This window comes from Myodes glareolus, chromosome 9, assembly GCF_982192425.1.
Source record: "Myodes glareolus chromosome 9, mMyoGla1.1, whole genome shotgun sequence".
Lineage (NCBI taxonomy): Eukaryota > Metazoa > Chordata > Mammalia > Rodentia > Cricetidae > Myodes > Myodes glareolus.
In genome coordinates this window covers 35,659,394-35,674,716 of record NC_142034.1, presented here as the reverse complement: position 1 = coordinate 35,674,716, position 15,323 = coordinate 35,659,394, and the positions used below count along the sequence as shown (strand labels likewise).

Here is a 15,323-nt window from a genome sequence, read left to right as displayed (position 1 = left end):
TGTAGGCACGCAGCAGGTAGACCTCATTCACAAACAAAGCTGCTTTCCTTTGCGTGGAAGACGGACTCACACGCACTTTGCCAATTCAGCCTTGCCATTTAAGAAGCTCCCGCTAAGCTAGTTTGTGGGTCATCCCAGAGCCAGACATGAAGTACAAACCTGGAAGGCTCAGTTAGGTGGGTGTGGGGGGTGCATGCCTGAAACCCTAGCATTTAGGAGGCTGAGACAAGAGGATGGAAGTTCAAGGCCAGCCTGAGCAGGATTTAAACTGGTGAGGTAGCTCGAGATGACCCTGAATTCTGGCACCTTCTGCTCCTTCTTCCCTAGTACTGGGGTGGATCCTTTCAAATCAGAAGTCTGGGGAAATGTCGCCTTGGTCCCTGTGTTCTCCAGAGTTTAAGCTAAATGGAAGAATCTACATGCTAAGCAGTAGGATAGCACAGTCAAAGCCAGTCTGAGAGACTTACTAAGAAAGACACTGCCTCAAAATACAAAAACAAAATATAGGGTTAGAGATGTATAGATATAATAATATAGCTATAGGGATGGTGAAGTGCTTCCAAATGCAAAGGAAAGCTTTTAAAGTCTAATCCTTGGACTGAGGAATATAGCTCAGTGACAGAATGCTTGCCTGCCAGGCACAAGGCCTTGGGTTCAATTCCCAGCACCACAAAAATATAATAAAGTTTATACACACACACACAAATTATTGGTTTTGTTGGGGTGGGGTGAGGCTGGTCTTTCAGAATCGAAACAATCCTCTGACCTCCAAATGCTTAGACTATTGGTCTGCAACACATACCTATAATATATGCTAGAATATAATATGTATAATATAATATAATAACCTCAGATGTCACTGGAATACTATCAGATTCAATATTTCAACAATAAATAGCTGAAATGGAAAGATGGCTCAGCAGTTAAGAGCACTGGCTGCTTTTACAGAGGCCCTGGGTTCAATTCCCAGAACCTACATGATGGCTTCACAACCATCTATAACTTCAATCTCAGGGGACCCAATATCCTCTTCAGCACCAGGTGCACACACAGAGCACAGATAGACACATAGACAAAATGTCCACACATATAAAATAATCATTACAAAATTGAAGGAAAGCAGGAGGGAAAGGACTGGGGGGACAGCCTGAACCAGAAGGGAAGATTAGGCACAGGATCAAACTGGCTTCGGTTCTTATTAATGGAGTCTTTAGTCTTGAGGCTTTAGTCAGGTGTGCAGACAACCTTTTCCTGAAATCCTGAAGAAACCAGACATCTTCATATCCCAGCCTTGGAGGTGAAGGCAGGGGATTCAGGAGTTCAAAGTAGCCTGGACCACATGAGGCGAAGGGAGGGGGGATGAGAAAATGAGATAGATAAATATCTCTAGAGGTTTTCCACTGAGGACATGTACACCTACCTGTGCCAAGGAGCCGCTGTTCCAAGCTCTCCAAGAGTCACAGTTCACGCCCATCAAGTTGTCCCTTGCCACAGCAAAGGTACCCAGGCAGCAGTCACACACTCTCCAGTGTGCACTCTTGAGCATATACTGCCCTCACTATAGAGCCTCTTTATTTAGGATCACCTCCAGGCGCTCACCCTTCTTTCCCTGCCCCCATAAAGTCTTTCTAGTTTGTACCCTGCTTACTTATAAATATACCTTCATCACTGGTTGGTGGGGACAGGGGCATGTCTTAACTCATCCTTATGCCCCCCCAGCTCTTATTATCTGAGCAATGATTATTACCCATGAAAACAAAACAAAGAACACCAAGATTACATTTCAGCCCAAGTTAGAAGTTCTTCACCAGTGGTTGTGGCCAATGCTAAGCTCCCAAGCCCCAGGTATTCCCAAAAAGAACTGGAAAAACAAACCTACAATGATTAGGGAGTCTGTGTCGCCCAGGACAAATTTAAATCAACCAAAACAAAATAAAGCCAATTCGATACAACAAAGTTCAGCTGCCATTGCCCCAGAGACCCTCTCTGGTCCAGTGGTACCCATTGGCCATTTCACATCAACTCTCTTTTCCAGCCAGAAACATGAAAACTCTAGGCCTGCTTCCTTTTGAGCTGGCAATCTTGCCTGGACATGACCCATTCTCAAGACCAGAAAGAAGGGTTGCCCTATAGCTGGGAAGACAGAACAGCCATGCAGCAGAAATGCAGGTGGCAACATTGCACCACAGTGGAGAGATGCACTGGCATGGAAAAGGCTCTTTTTACCCATCTGGAAGGAAACATGTTTTGCTTAGGATTGAAACATTCTGGGCAATTTGGGGCTAGCTGAGAAGGGGGCACTCCTCTAAAATATGCAGGAATAGAAAGAACCTCTGACCTGAGAAACAGAAGGTATGGTCTGTACTTGGGGCTTTGATTTTTCTCAGATCCTGGGCTGACCAGGAACTTGTTGATGGACCTGCCTCTACCTCCCAAGTACTGGAATTACAGATGTGCACCACCAAGCCAGTTTATAAAACACAAACGTCGTGATCAGTTCCAGCTATCCCAAGTTACCACTGCTTCTGCCTCCACCTCCCCGGCACCCACTGAGCTGTGCTTTCCCTAAGCAAGCTCTTTTTGTCTGCTTAAGCCTCAAGGTTTAGATTTCTAAAACAAAATTATCTCACTAGATTTAATTCCCAATCCAGCATATATCGAGTTTGAACCTAATGTTACATACAAGTCATTCATATAAAATTAGAAATAAAACAAAAATTATAAGGTTAACCCTGAAAAGAAAAATAAAGATGAAGGCCTCTATGGAGTTAGTTAAATCAAGCCACAGTTTTTGGCTCTGTACCTCCTGGCAGTCAAAGCAAAAAGAGAAATATGAGCAGTTATAAATTTCCAATTCTCAAGACAAAAAAGCATACCAGTTCCTCTGGAGGGCCAAGGCTTTTCCTGGCACTGTGTTCTAAAAGAATTTCTCCCTCCAACTTCTTAAAGGAGACATTATAGGAGGCTGTAGCAAGTTTTCAACAATATAAATCCTGAGAGCTACAGAAACAAGTTACATAAAGCTCCTTCCCCTGTGTTTTCTGTGAAAGCAAGGCACTCAGGGAAAGCGCTTCTAGAGAGGACAGAAGAGGGCCTCAGTGTGCGGCTTCCCAGTCAACCCAGCTTGGTTAATCAAGGCTAAAACAAGAGTGGCCACAGGTAGACAGCATGTTTGTTTGTTTATGGTGGTATATTATAGCTCTGGGTTTTTATTGTTTCAACACAGGCTTTCTCTGTGTAGCTCTGGCTGTCCTGGCACTCACTTGGTAGACCAGGCTGGCCTTGAACTCAGAGACCCACCTACTCCTGCCTCCCCTTCCTCCCCACCACCCAGCTCACAGTATGGCTTTTCTAAAACTTTCACCAATATTCCTTCTTCCAAAGACACTAAGTCTTCAATAGGAAGCTACTGTAAGAGCAGCCAGCTGGAGCTAGTGAGCTCCCAGACAGCCCGAGTACAGCGAGACCCCATCTCAAGATTCAGAAGAAGAAAAGAGTTGGATAGCAGTCTGTATACAATTTGATGATCTCTAAATTCCAGCCAGGCATGGTGGTGCACGCCTCCAATCCCAGCACTCAGGAGGCAGAGGCAGGTGGATCTGTGATCTTGAGGCTGGCTTATATATACAGCAGGTTCCAGGCCGGCCAGTGCTACAGCGAGACCTTATCTCTAATATAATTTCCATTCTAGTTCTGTCCAACGTGTGGTTTTGACCTTTATTTACTTAATAAAAATGAAGACTTGGTAGTTGCCCACCACTCACTGCCAGATTAATTGATTGAGAATGGACTCCTGCCAGCCAGAAATGAGTCTACCCCATACTATTAATGCTGTTATTAATAGCAGGCCCCGAGTGCTTCCTAGGTGCCAAGCACTAGGCCTGGTTTCCCCTGCATTCTCTCACTTAATCCTCTCATAAATCCTGAGTGATAGCAACTATTATTAGTCCCATTTTACAAATAAGGACCAAAGATTTAGAGAATTGTAGACTGCCCAAGGTCACAGAGCTAATTATCCGATTCTTTCTGATTCCAAAGCCAGGCCCTCAGCTCCACCATAGGGCCTGCTGGTATTAATGAAATGTGTGATTACTGATAGAAATGCTAATGCATGTCAGGGAAAAAAGAAAGAAAAGAAAACCCAGCGAGGACCAGAGTGAGGTCAGTGGAAGAGGCAAGAGATGTTTATTAACAATGAGCGACCGTGGAGCTTTCAGAGACTGGCAACCTATAAATGGAATAAAGGAATTAAAAAATATTCTGTGGAAAATGCAAAGTGCGAAAGAAAAAAAATCAGAAAATACTATCTTCATTCCAAGAAAGAGACAAAAAAATTTCCTCATTCTCATATTCTCTTAGAAATGGTTGCACACTTTAATCCCAGCACTTGGGAAGCAGAGGCCGGTGGATCTCTGTGAACTGGAAGCCAAGCGAGGCAACAAAGAAAAACCTGCCTCAAAAAGCAAAAATAAATAAATAAATAAATAAGGCTTCCTGCTCTATAGAGATTAAAGCTTAAAGCTTGGCTGGTTTCTTTGGTCATTATGCTTTTAACCAACAGGTATTTATTTATTTATCCAGTATCTGCTGAATGCCAAGTATTGTTGGCAGTGAGCAAGTCAGAACGGAATCGATGCTCAATATTCCATTCCAATAAACAAGTAAACAATAAATTTCCACATGAAAGTAAATGGATTTTAAAAATAATAAAGTTGGAAACTGGGGATGTAGTTTAGCATGCATGACATTGGGAGACCAGCAAGACGTAGAACTCAGCCCGTAATTACACCATTAGGGAGATAGAGGACATAAATTTCAAGACCAGCCTCAGTTACGAGAGACCTTGTCAAAACAAAGTTAAGGGATTAAAAAGGCCTGTGGGCAAAGAAAGAGGTGAGCAGCTGCTGGTAACTAGTCAGGGAGGGGCAGGTTTTCCTCTGGAAAAGGAAAGGAACAGTAGAAAAAACAAACAAGCTGACTGGTAGTGGTGCATACCTTTTAATCCCAGCTCTTGGCGGGAGGTAGAGGCAGGCAGTACTGTGAGGGGAGGTAGAGGCAGGCAGTACTGTGAGGGGAGGTAGAGGCAGGCAGTACTGTGAGGGGAGGTAGAGGCAGGCAGTACTGTGAGTTCGAGGCCAGCCTGGTCTACAAGAGCTAGCTCCAGGACAGGCTCCAAAGCTACAGACAAATCCTGTCTCAAAAACAAAAAGAAAAAAACAAACAAACAAACATCTACAAGAGCTAGCTCCAGAACAGGCTCCAAAGCTACAGACAAATCCTGTCTCAAAAACAAAAAGAAAAAAAAACCAAACAAACAAGAACAAGCAAGGTTAGAGATTATGTCTCTTGTTGCTCTTGTAAGGGCCCTGGGTTTGGTTCGCAGCACCCACATGGTGGCCCATAACCATCCTAACTCCAGTTACAGGGGAGTTATGATACTCTCTTCTAACCTGGCACCATAAATACACGCAGACAAAACACTCATACAAGTGAAGTAAATCTTTGAAAAGAAAATGCTGTGACCCAGAAGAAAAAAAAAAGGCTTAAAAATTAGGTGTGGTGACGCATACCTATTATCCCAGCAGTCAGTGGTAAAGGCTTGAGGACCAGGAGATTCAAAGCCAGCCTGGGCACATAGCAAGTCTTCTGAAGACAGCTTGTGAGCATGGCATGTTTCAGAAAGGCCCAAGTAGTTGCAGCAGAAAAGAGGGCAGAAAGGCAGGTGATAAGGTGGGGCAAACCGGGGGAGGACACGGAGAATGAAGCTGCACCTGGCTGACGAGCATGAGGAAGAAATTGCTGCAACCCACAGGGAAATTCAGGAAGATGCAATCTTTTCCAGACCCAAGCAGACAGCACCTTTTGCTATGGATAACATCACCTGTCAGCCCTAACAAAATACCTTTGGCTGGCAGGCAGGCAGGCAGGAGGGCGCTGGCGGCCTCTCCATCACTATGGGCTAGGATTCAAGATGATACTTTGTACCTGTCAAGAGCACCCAGTGGTTTGGTTTGTAGACCCGGAGAAAGACTGAGATAGTTTACAAAGGGAACCATGCCTGATCTCCTTGCCAATCCTTTCCCCTCTGCTTCCTAAGACTCGTTAGCCCTTGCCACTCTTGCTGTTTTCATTTTTTTCTCTGTGCTCAAAACTGGATATGCTGAATATGAGCAGCTAGGCCAAATGGAGCGTTATTAAAGCTAATTTAAACAATCTCCCAGTGCCTGCTCTCCTAGAAGGCACCAGAGTAGAATCTGAATTTGGATAATTAAGTGTCCTTTGTAAAGCTAAACTGTAGCTTTGATTCAAAGAAACCTCTTCCACCAACCTGTTTGGACAAAGCAAGTGAAACTGAATGTACAGCTCCACCAGCGGCGTGTTTCTGTGTATCTGTGCTTAAAGGCAGAGGTAAAAGCATCAGGAACCGAATGACTAAGAAGACCCACCTGCACACACTGTGCCCATGCAATTCAAAGAGACAGCTGACTAGGCAAGAGAGGTGGGAACTTTAGTCTCTTATTAACATCTGATGATAGACAAGTCCCTGATTCCACCCACCACAACCCCCCCCAACCCCAAAATCAAAATAAAGTCACAGCCTGCCTTTCCCTCGGGCTATACAGTCTGGAATACCAGCCAGACACAAAACAAAATCAATCCTTTCTTCTGCTGGCCAGTTGTTAATCCCCCCAGGCACCGACTGCCTCAAAACCATTAACATCATTATGACAACGAAAACGCACACAATTTGTGAAGAGCACATCAGCATCAGCACAGCTCACAGCTACAGCCCCCCCCCCCACGCACTCAGAAGCATCCAGTGCTACAGAGCTGGGAGCAGCAGCTTCCCGGGAGCTAGAGTGGAGCAGGGCGCAAGGGCTGCCTGTTTACCTAAGCTTTTGAGCATGGTCCCACTCTGTAGTGCCAGCTGCTCTGGAACAAGCTATTATGCAGAACAAGAGATCTGACTGCCTCTGCCTCCTGAGTGGTGGAACCAAAGGTGTCCGCCACCATGCCAGGGCCCCTTTCAAAGGGCAACCGGCTAAGCTGAGCGATCTGAAAGCTTGCACCCAAGTGTGGGACAGCTTCCTGCCTTTGCACTTCACAACCATTCTCAGTGTGCACTGCCATCAACTCCCAGGAGACCAGTGTTTCTAATCAGCTACCTGCATTGTCCTCTAACGGGGCACAGGTTAACAAACGCAGCACCCCCAACTAGCAACTCTAAACAGGTTGTGTGTGGGGCCTAATGCCTGTAATCTCTATACTATGGAGGCTCGGGCTGGGGCTATTCACGGTGTTACAGGCCAGCCTGGGCTGCAGTATGAAAGTTAATCTGGAGTAATTAACACAGTATACAAATGCATATATATGTTTAATGTATAGGAAATACACAGATACACATATGTATTTCTTTTAACCACTCTATTTCTAAACTCTACTCTAGCCATCTTGCATTCAAGCTAGAGGACCTCCGCCCTAAACCAATGTTTCTCAAACTGAAGGTCGTGACCCGTTTGGTTAGGAAATCAAATTAATGAGTCATGACCACCCGTTGATTTTTTTTTTTCTAACGAAGCGGGAAAACAAACATCCCAGAATACTGCAGGTACTGCGGGTAATAGTTACCACTTCCCAGAACTTCTTTCAGTAGCTGGCCAGTGCACATTGCTTTAACATATTCCTTACTGCAGATCCACGAAAGTTTGAAAATCATGGTTCTAAAGAACTGAAAGATTTCTGTTTATTTTCTGAGACAAGAGGGTCTCCTTACATAGCCCTGTCTAGCCTGGAATCCTTTTATGCAGATCAGGCTGGCTAGAGTGATACTCCTGCCTCTATCTCCAAGAGTTCAGGGGTTGATCGTATACCACTATCGCTAGCTAGGAAAACTGTTTATTTTCCATTCCTCCCTCAATTCAAGCAGAGAGATCAGATCCAAGAAATGGTGTCACTGAATTCTAAACTGCTAAGGCCGAGCCCAACTGAGGCAGGGCATGAGCCCAGGTACCCATTCTATCCAATTTTGACTCTGTCATGGAGTAGGGAGCAAATGGTAGAATCAAAGTGACGTTTACCCAGCTCTCCTCATGCTGGGCTGTCTATCAGTATAAAGAACTCACTTCCACTCATTTCACAGCGCAGGACAAAAATGGGGGAACAGTCATAGTTGAGTGTGAACCAGGCACAAAGATACATACGTATGAAAATGGCATAATAAAGTCATTATTTTGTAAACTACAGAATTTTAAAAAATTATTTAAAAAAAGAATGAGACTTCCTTGGAGGTAAGACTATCAGCATTAAAAGCAAAGAAAGTTGACTGGATTCAGGTAAAGCCTATGGCAGTGTGTGGCAAAGGTGGGAAAGTGTGAACCCCATCTTACTGATCAGATTCTGAACCCCCAAGCCAGACTATCGCAGAGCTACAAGCCTGAGGTTTTTCCGTAATTCCCTTGTGTCTCTAATGATCTGTAAATGGGATACAGAAAAGTAATCCTAGTCTTGTCCAAAGCTCCGGGCAGAGCCCATCTTGCTAGAACGACAGGACAAAAGACCAGTAGCTAGGGCCCTTGTTAGCCCTTAGCCTTTCCAAGTCAGTAGCTCAAAGACACTCCAACGTGGCAAAAACAAATACATCAACAAGGAGGCAAAAAACAAACACCCAGCAGAGCTCCTGAGCAGCCCAATTTGCCATTTTCAGGCCGGACTGTGGAAGGTCGGGTAAACTGGGGGATGCCCACTCAGCTTTCTAGAACGGTGGGTAAAAGTGAGGTCAAGAGGCGGCAGGCAGTTGTTTGCACAAGGGGTCCAAAGGAGCAGGCATGGTCCCCCTCCTTAGTGCCAGCCACAAGACGCGAGTATTGTCGCGTGCCCCCACTCTTTCAGGAAAATCACCCGAAAGGAGTCAGCAAGCAAGCAGGTGAAACTTGAAGCCGGGAGAGACAGGAGCCAGCTCCGGGGAGGAACCCTCCGCAGAGGCCCCCGCAGCGGGTCTGGCAGCAGAGTTCGCGCCCACCCCTTGGCAAGGCCGCTGGGGAGGTGCCGGGAAGCGTCCAGGCAGGAACTTGCTGCGGTTCTTTCGGCCTGGGGCTGGCGTAGCACTCCGGGGACTTTTGAGGGCCGTGTGCCCCAGACCCAAGTGTCTCGGTGGAGACACAGACCACATAGCCCGTGTCACCGTGTGCCACCCGCGGGGGAAATCAAGCCAAACAAGGGAAGCGGCAGGTCGGTCTCCACCATCGCCAGTCAGCTCGCGGTCTTCCCCAAGCCCCGAACTCGGAGCGCGCGCCAGTGTTTGTAAACAAACCGGTCACGTGGCCGCGGCAGCCCGCTCCCCGCCCCTGGCGCCCCGAGAACCCTTGGGGAGATCCCGAGGGACCTCCCCAGCATCGCCCCAACCGAGCTGGGCTGCGTGGTGTGCGGGAGCCCGACCGCCTCCAAGGCGAACAGCTCGAACCCGCGCGGACAGCGCCCTACGCCCACGCGCAACCGGCCAGCAATCCCTTTACCTGGCGGCAGGCTGCCCGGTCCCGCCAGCGCCAGGCTCGGCTGCTCCGAAGTGCTTGGCGACGAAGGACTGCACGGCTGACTCTGGCGCTCCCTGAGCGCTCTTAAAGCCACAGTCTCCGCCACCGCCGCCGCCACTGCCGCTCCGCATCCCTCCGAGTCCGGGCCGGGGGCTTGCCGGGTGACAGACGCGCCCCCGCGCCTATCCCATCGGCTCAGCACATAGCAACACGCCACCGGTTGGTCCGGCACGGCCGCAGCCCATCAGCGAGGAGCCAATCAGCGGAGGACGGAACTCCGCCCCTGCTTCCCCTGCCTCCCGCCCCCAACCCCCACCCGCCCCTCTGCCCTGGTGGGGCGCGCGTGCGAGGAGTGTGGCGAGGTCCTGGTCCCGCCAGTCCGGGCAGCTAGCGGGCGGGGCTGAGAGGAGAGAGGATTGGGTTGGGTGAGCTCTCTGAGATAGCAGGCTGTTTGGGTTTACTGCGATTCCCAGGACCCGGGGCTACGATGGGACGTGGGATTTACAGTACTTCTTGGAAAACCTAGATAGTAATTCCTTCTTCCCTTCGCTTTTAATTCCTGACCCAGAGCCTATGTTACCAGAAGTGGCCCTCAGACTTCAAGGCAAGTGGATTTAATAAGATAGGAACAGTCTCAGCAGGCCCACCCATACCCTGCCCAGAAGCAGAGAGACAATTCTCTTTGCCCTGCTAGTCATTTCGACCAGATAAAACCAGAAAAAGGACGGTCTGGTGTGTGCCAGGCCCTGGGTTCAATCCCAGTACTGGGGGTGGAAGAGCATGCAGAAGGACTTTAGAGGAATAGGGGCGCCCTTTAGCAATAGGTTTTCCAGGGTCTACAGAAGTTAATGAGGTCGCTTAACACAACCAGAAAGTAGAATAAGAATGGTCAAAATGACCAAGGAGGAGGAGTCGGCATTCTGGGTCAGTGGGGTGGTGCTTTTCAAGGAAGAGAAGGTTAAAAAATAAACTCCTGACAATCGGGAAATCCAGGGAGGTACCAGGTGGGTGGAGTGGGGCAGAGTCTTCCAGCAGGAAAACAGGTCAGTTTGATAAAAAAATTCCTGCCAGAGCCAGAGGACAGAGCAGGTCTAGCCTTTCCACTGGGGTTCTGCATGGCGTGCAGAACATGTTTTCGTTAACATTTTAGAAAAGAGAAAATAAGAAGAAAATACATGGTAGCTGGCAGGGTAGTCCATGCCTTATCATGCAAGTGCTTGGGAAGTGGAGCCAGAAAAAGGAGCAGAAGTTCAAGGTCATGCTCAACTGCATAGCCAGCTCCTAGCCTGCCTAGGTTAGGTGAAAAAAAGTACATTTCTGGCTATGAGGTGCTGCAGGAGGCCCAGGTAACTTCTGTCTCATGACCTGCAGTAATTATTGCATAAACCCAGTATGGTGTTTGGGTAGATCCCCGGGTAACTCAAAATGTCACCTGGAACTCCACCCAGCTGTTTCTAATATACATGCAATCAACCAAGTTGTCTTCAGTTAATGGACATCACATGGTTGGGTATAAATGCAGACCCAAAGTTAGTAAAACCAAAACTGTCTGACGGTCGCTGGCAGCTATCAGTTTCAGTGTAAGAACACTGTCATTGTTTACAACTGATTACTTTGAGAAGTCTAAATTCTGGGTGCAAAAAGCCTTCAGCTAATTAATCACAAACTTGAAAGGTTTAAGTTTTAAGGACGTATATTAAATTCTTCAGATTTGATTACCAGCCCAGGCTGCCTCCCGGATAAGTTACTTTGTGTCCTTAGGCCTTAGTTCCCACAGCCTGAAATCAGGGGCTGGAGATGGACCTCTTGCCTGCTATGCTTGAGGCTCTAGAATCAATTCCTATTACTGCAAAAATAAATACGGAGGCTGAAATAAGATGGTTTCCGAAGTCCCTTCCAACTCTCAAGTTTCAAATAAAGAACCAGAAAATCAGCTGGGTGGTGGGGAGGTAGAGGAGGGCTGATCTCAGTGAGTTCAAGGCCAGCCAGCTTGGTCTGAAAAATGAGTTGTCCAGGACAGCCAGGACTGTTATACAGAGAAACCCTGTCTGGAAAAGAAAAAAGAAAAAAAAAGAAAAAAACCTAGAAAATCAAATTTGTTACATTTCTGCAATATTGTATTAGTGAATGTATTTGTTTCTACAGGTTCCCTACTCCCTAACAGTAGATTCTGTACACCCTAGGATACTGGTATGTTATGTAACAAAATTGGAGGCTACTGTTTTCTGTTTAAATAAAAGATTACATTAGCTAAAGAAGACCTGCCTGGTGTGGGGTGCTCTGAGGACCCCTGCAGGCGTGTTGTGTGATTGCAGGCAATTGAAGAGGCAACAAGAACCACCCGCTGGAAAACAATAGAAACAGCCCGCCAGCAAAAAAAAAAAAAAAAGATTAAGCCAGATCATGCCTCCTCCCAGGCAAAGGGGCCAAGCTTTGTGAGTAGAACTGAAACCAAGAAGCGGCGGGGGAGGGGTGATTGGCCTACATGCTAGATGTTCTCCTCTGTAAACCCAAACACCTTCTCTGGCCCTCAGTAGGTTTCCTCACTGCTCAGCTTGAACACCATATCCTGCTTGACAAGAATGTATTCTGAGAACCTATTGAGAGGAAAGAAGCGAGGGCCAATGAACTAGACAGATATTTATCCCGAGGGCAACAACAGAGATGAAGCGATGTGTAGAAAAGACAGCAACAAATGTACTCAGAGTCAGAAGACTCAGTTTAAAAAAAGAAGAAGCTGGGCGCCTGTAATCCCAGCACTCGGGAGGCAGAGTCTGGCAGATCTCTGTGAGGCCAGCCTGGTTCTACAAGAGCTAGTTCCAGGACAGCTAGGACTGTTAGATAGAGACACCCTGTCTCAAACAAACAAAAAGGAAAGAAAGAGAGAGAGAGAGAGAGAAAAGAAAAAGAACAACAACGACAACAACAACTGTGGCAATAAAAGTTCGAAAGGTTCCTGGTTTCCCAGGCAAATATATCATAGGGAGTTTTACTCCTCTGTGTGCTGCCAAGCCAAGTTTATTCATCCCCAAAGCCTTCACCCATTCTTTTCAATTAGCTTCAATTATCAGTCCTGTGTCCCCACTTTTGCCGTGTGTGTGTGTGTGTGTGTGTGTGTGTGTGTGTGTGTGTGTATGCCGCTATTGCTGTGAACAAAGTCACTTTCGGTTTTCTGTTTTTGTTTTCTCTTTTTATGTTTATTTGTTTGTTTTGTTTCTTGAGACAAAAAACTCAGTCTGTAGATCAGACTAGCCTTGACTCACAGACTTCCGCCTGCCTCTGCCTCCGGAATGCTGGGATTAAAGGCGTGTGCCACCACGGCTGGCTTCTCTTTTCATTTTTCAAGGTCGATTTTTAAAGCATATTTATTTTGCTCTCTCTGTGTGTGTGTGTGTGTGTGTGTGTGTGTGTGTGTGTGTGTGTAGAAGCTGTGAAAGGACAACTTGTGGGGCTCAGTTCGCTAATTCTACGTTGGCTTTGTTTATTTTACAAAAGTAGAAAGAGAAATTGTAGCAAGAGATTAAAGAAGTAGCTGTACTTGGTTTTCTTCTTTTTTGTTGTTTTGTTTGCTACTATAATCCAGTACACTTAATCCACAGAGATATTGAACAAAATAATAAGGGAAACAATATAATATTTAGAGCGGCAATTCAAAAAATTGTGCCGAGGGGAATGATCAGCCTTAGCCAGCTGTCCAAGTCAGACGGATCCATTTTTATGTAGGATCGCTGCCTTCTGCAGACCAAAGATAATATTTTCTCATTTGTCTATATGATTGACTCTGAAACTTTTATTAACTGTTTTTTTGTGTGTGTGTATAACTGTGTGCACATGTACCACGTGCGTGTGATGCTGACGGAGGTCAAAGAAGGTGTTCCATTGCCTGTAGTTGGAGCTACAGGCAGTTATGAGGCCCCCCCCCCCCCGCCCCATGTGGATGCAGTGAGTGGAACTCTGATCCGCTGGGAGGACAGCTTGTGATCTTAACTGCTCGGCCACTCTTCCAGCCCTTCAAGATAACTTCATTCAAAGCAAAGGGAGATTGCAGATTAGAGAGATACGGTGTAAGCATGGTGTAAGCATGGTATAAGCATTGTCCGCTACTGGAGAGCCCTCAAGTGTCAGCTGCCACCTCGTTGAGTAGATCACTCTTGTTTTTTCTTTTCACTGCTTGCTCCAGGCTACCTGACCTGAGAACTTCTGGCTAAGTTGCCACTAAACTCCAAGGGTTAAACTTAGGTTCTTAGTGTTCGGTTGGAAACTCCTGCTCACCCCTACATGATCTGGGGAGCCCCATTTCTCAGTCTCTCTGGCTCTCTCTCTTTCTCCAAACCCCACCCACTCTGTCTCTGAACAAAGGGAAGGCACTAAAAACCCCAGTTCTGCATTCTTGGTGGCTACTGCAGCTTCCTTCCCTGAAGTTACCAGCTGCCCACATCCCAGTTTAAAGCATTCAGCTTTTGACTATACGTGGACAGAAACCCAGCTTGTGACAGACATGTCATCACCCTTCACCTACAACCTATATAATTTCCTTGTTTTAATTCAGGTGTGTGACTTCTCTGGCCTCCATCTCTGGGACTGGAGAACCCATCTGGGAGTTGCTTTGCTCAAATAAACCTGTTGTTATACTTTTTTAATTCAGCTTGATCTGAATTACTGCATTGTTGGAGAAACCCATTATCACAGGGGCAGAAAATCTATTAGATTTGCATAAGCCCTTTTACCTTTGGAGCAATAGTTCCAGCCTCAAAATTACTTTTATATGTCCTAATTTTGTTTTGATGTTTAAGACAAAGGCAAAATCTGTAGGCCAGGCTGGCTTCATAGTCATAGCAATTCTCCTGCCTCAGCCTTCTAAATGCTGGAATTATAGGTATGTAGTGCCAAGTCAAGTTCTCCGTGTGTGTATATCTGTGGATGCCTGTCTGTGTGTCTTTGTTTGTGTGTGTGTGTGTGTGTCTGTGTGTGTGCAAATGCATCTGTATTGATATCATCTGTAACTCAGACTGACTTTGAACTCCCTATGAGTCACCCTACTTTGAAGTGCTGGGATTATAAGCATTTACCCACCATACCCAGCTTTATGTAGTACTGGGCCTCAGATCTAGGATTTAGTGTGCATCAGGCAAGAATTCTATCAAGTAAGTCCCAACTCCTCTTTTTTGTTTTTATTAACTTAAAATTAGCATATAAAGCAGTAGTTTATATTTTGGCTTTTTTTTTGGTTTTTGGTTTTTTGCTTTTGTTTTTTGAGACAGGGCTTTGTAGATGAAAGTTTCTGTCCTGGTCCTGCAGCCATTCAGTCCCCCCAAAATACACCAAGGCTCATATTAATTATAAACTGTTTAACCTATTGTTCAGGCTTATTACCAGCTAGGTCTTACAACTTAAATTAATCCATAATTCTTATCTGTTTTTAGTCATGTGACTTGGTACCTGTTCTCAGTGAGGCATTCTCATCTTGCTTCCTCTGCATCTGGCTGGTGACTGTGTCTCTGCCTTTCTTCTTCCCAGAATTCTCCTAGCCTGGTCACCCTGCCTATACTTCCTGCCTGGCTACTGGCCAATCAGCACTTTTTTTAAAAAAAAAAATTATTGATCTATTTATTCTTGTTTTATGTGCACTGGGTGTTTTGTTTGCATGTATATCTGTATGAGGGTGTCAGATCCCCTGGAACTGAAGTTACAGGCAGTTGTGAGCTGCCATGTGGGTGCTGGGAATTAAACCTAGGTCCTCTGTAAGAGCAGCCAATTCTCTTAACCACCAAGCCATCTCTCCAGCTCCCAAAT

At 46.2% G+C, this 15,323-nt stretch overlaps 1 protein-coding gene and 1 non-coding gene across 4 annotated transcripts in view; both read right to left on the bottom strand.

Moving 5' to 3' along the window:
- The window catches only part of Ypel2 (yippee like 2), a 56,636-nt gene extending 46,864 nt beyond the window's left edge, over nucleotides 1-9,772 (bottom strand). For 2 of the 3 annotated variants that reach the window (XM_048446783.3, XM_048446784.3), the window contains exon 1: nucleotides 9,513-9,646. The gene's annotated coding sequence lies outside the window, so the exon portion shown is untranslated. Of the gene's footprint in view, nucleotides 1-9,512 lie in introns of all 3 variants that reach the window. The other variant, XR_015003738.2, reaches the window with a different exon arrangement.
- Nucleotides 9,773-13,187: 3,415 nt separating this feature from the next.
- LOC125408599 (small Cajal body-specific RNA 3) lies at nucleotides 13,188-13,325 on the bottom strand. Its single transcript, XR_007234510.1, has one exon.
- Nucleotides 13,326-15,323: the final 1,998 nt, after the last annotated feature.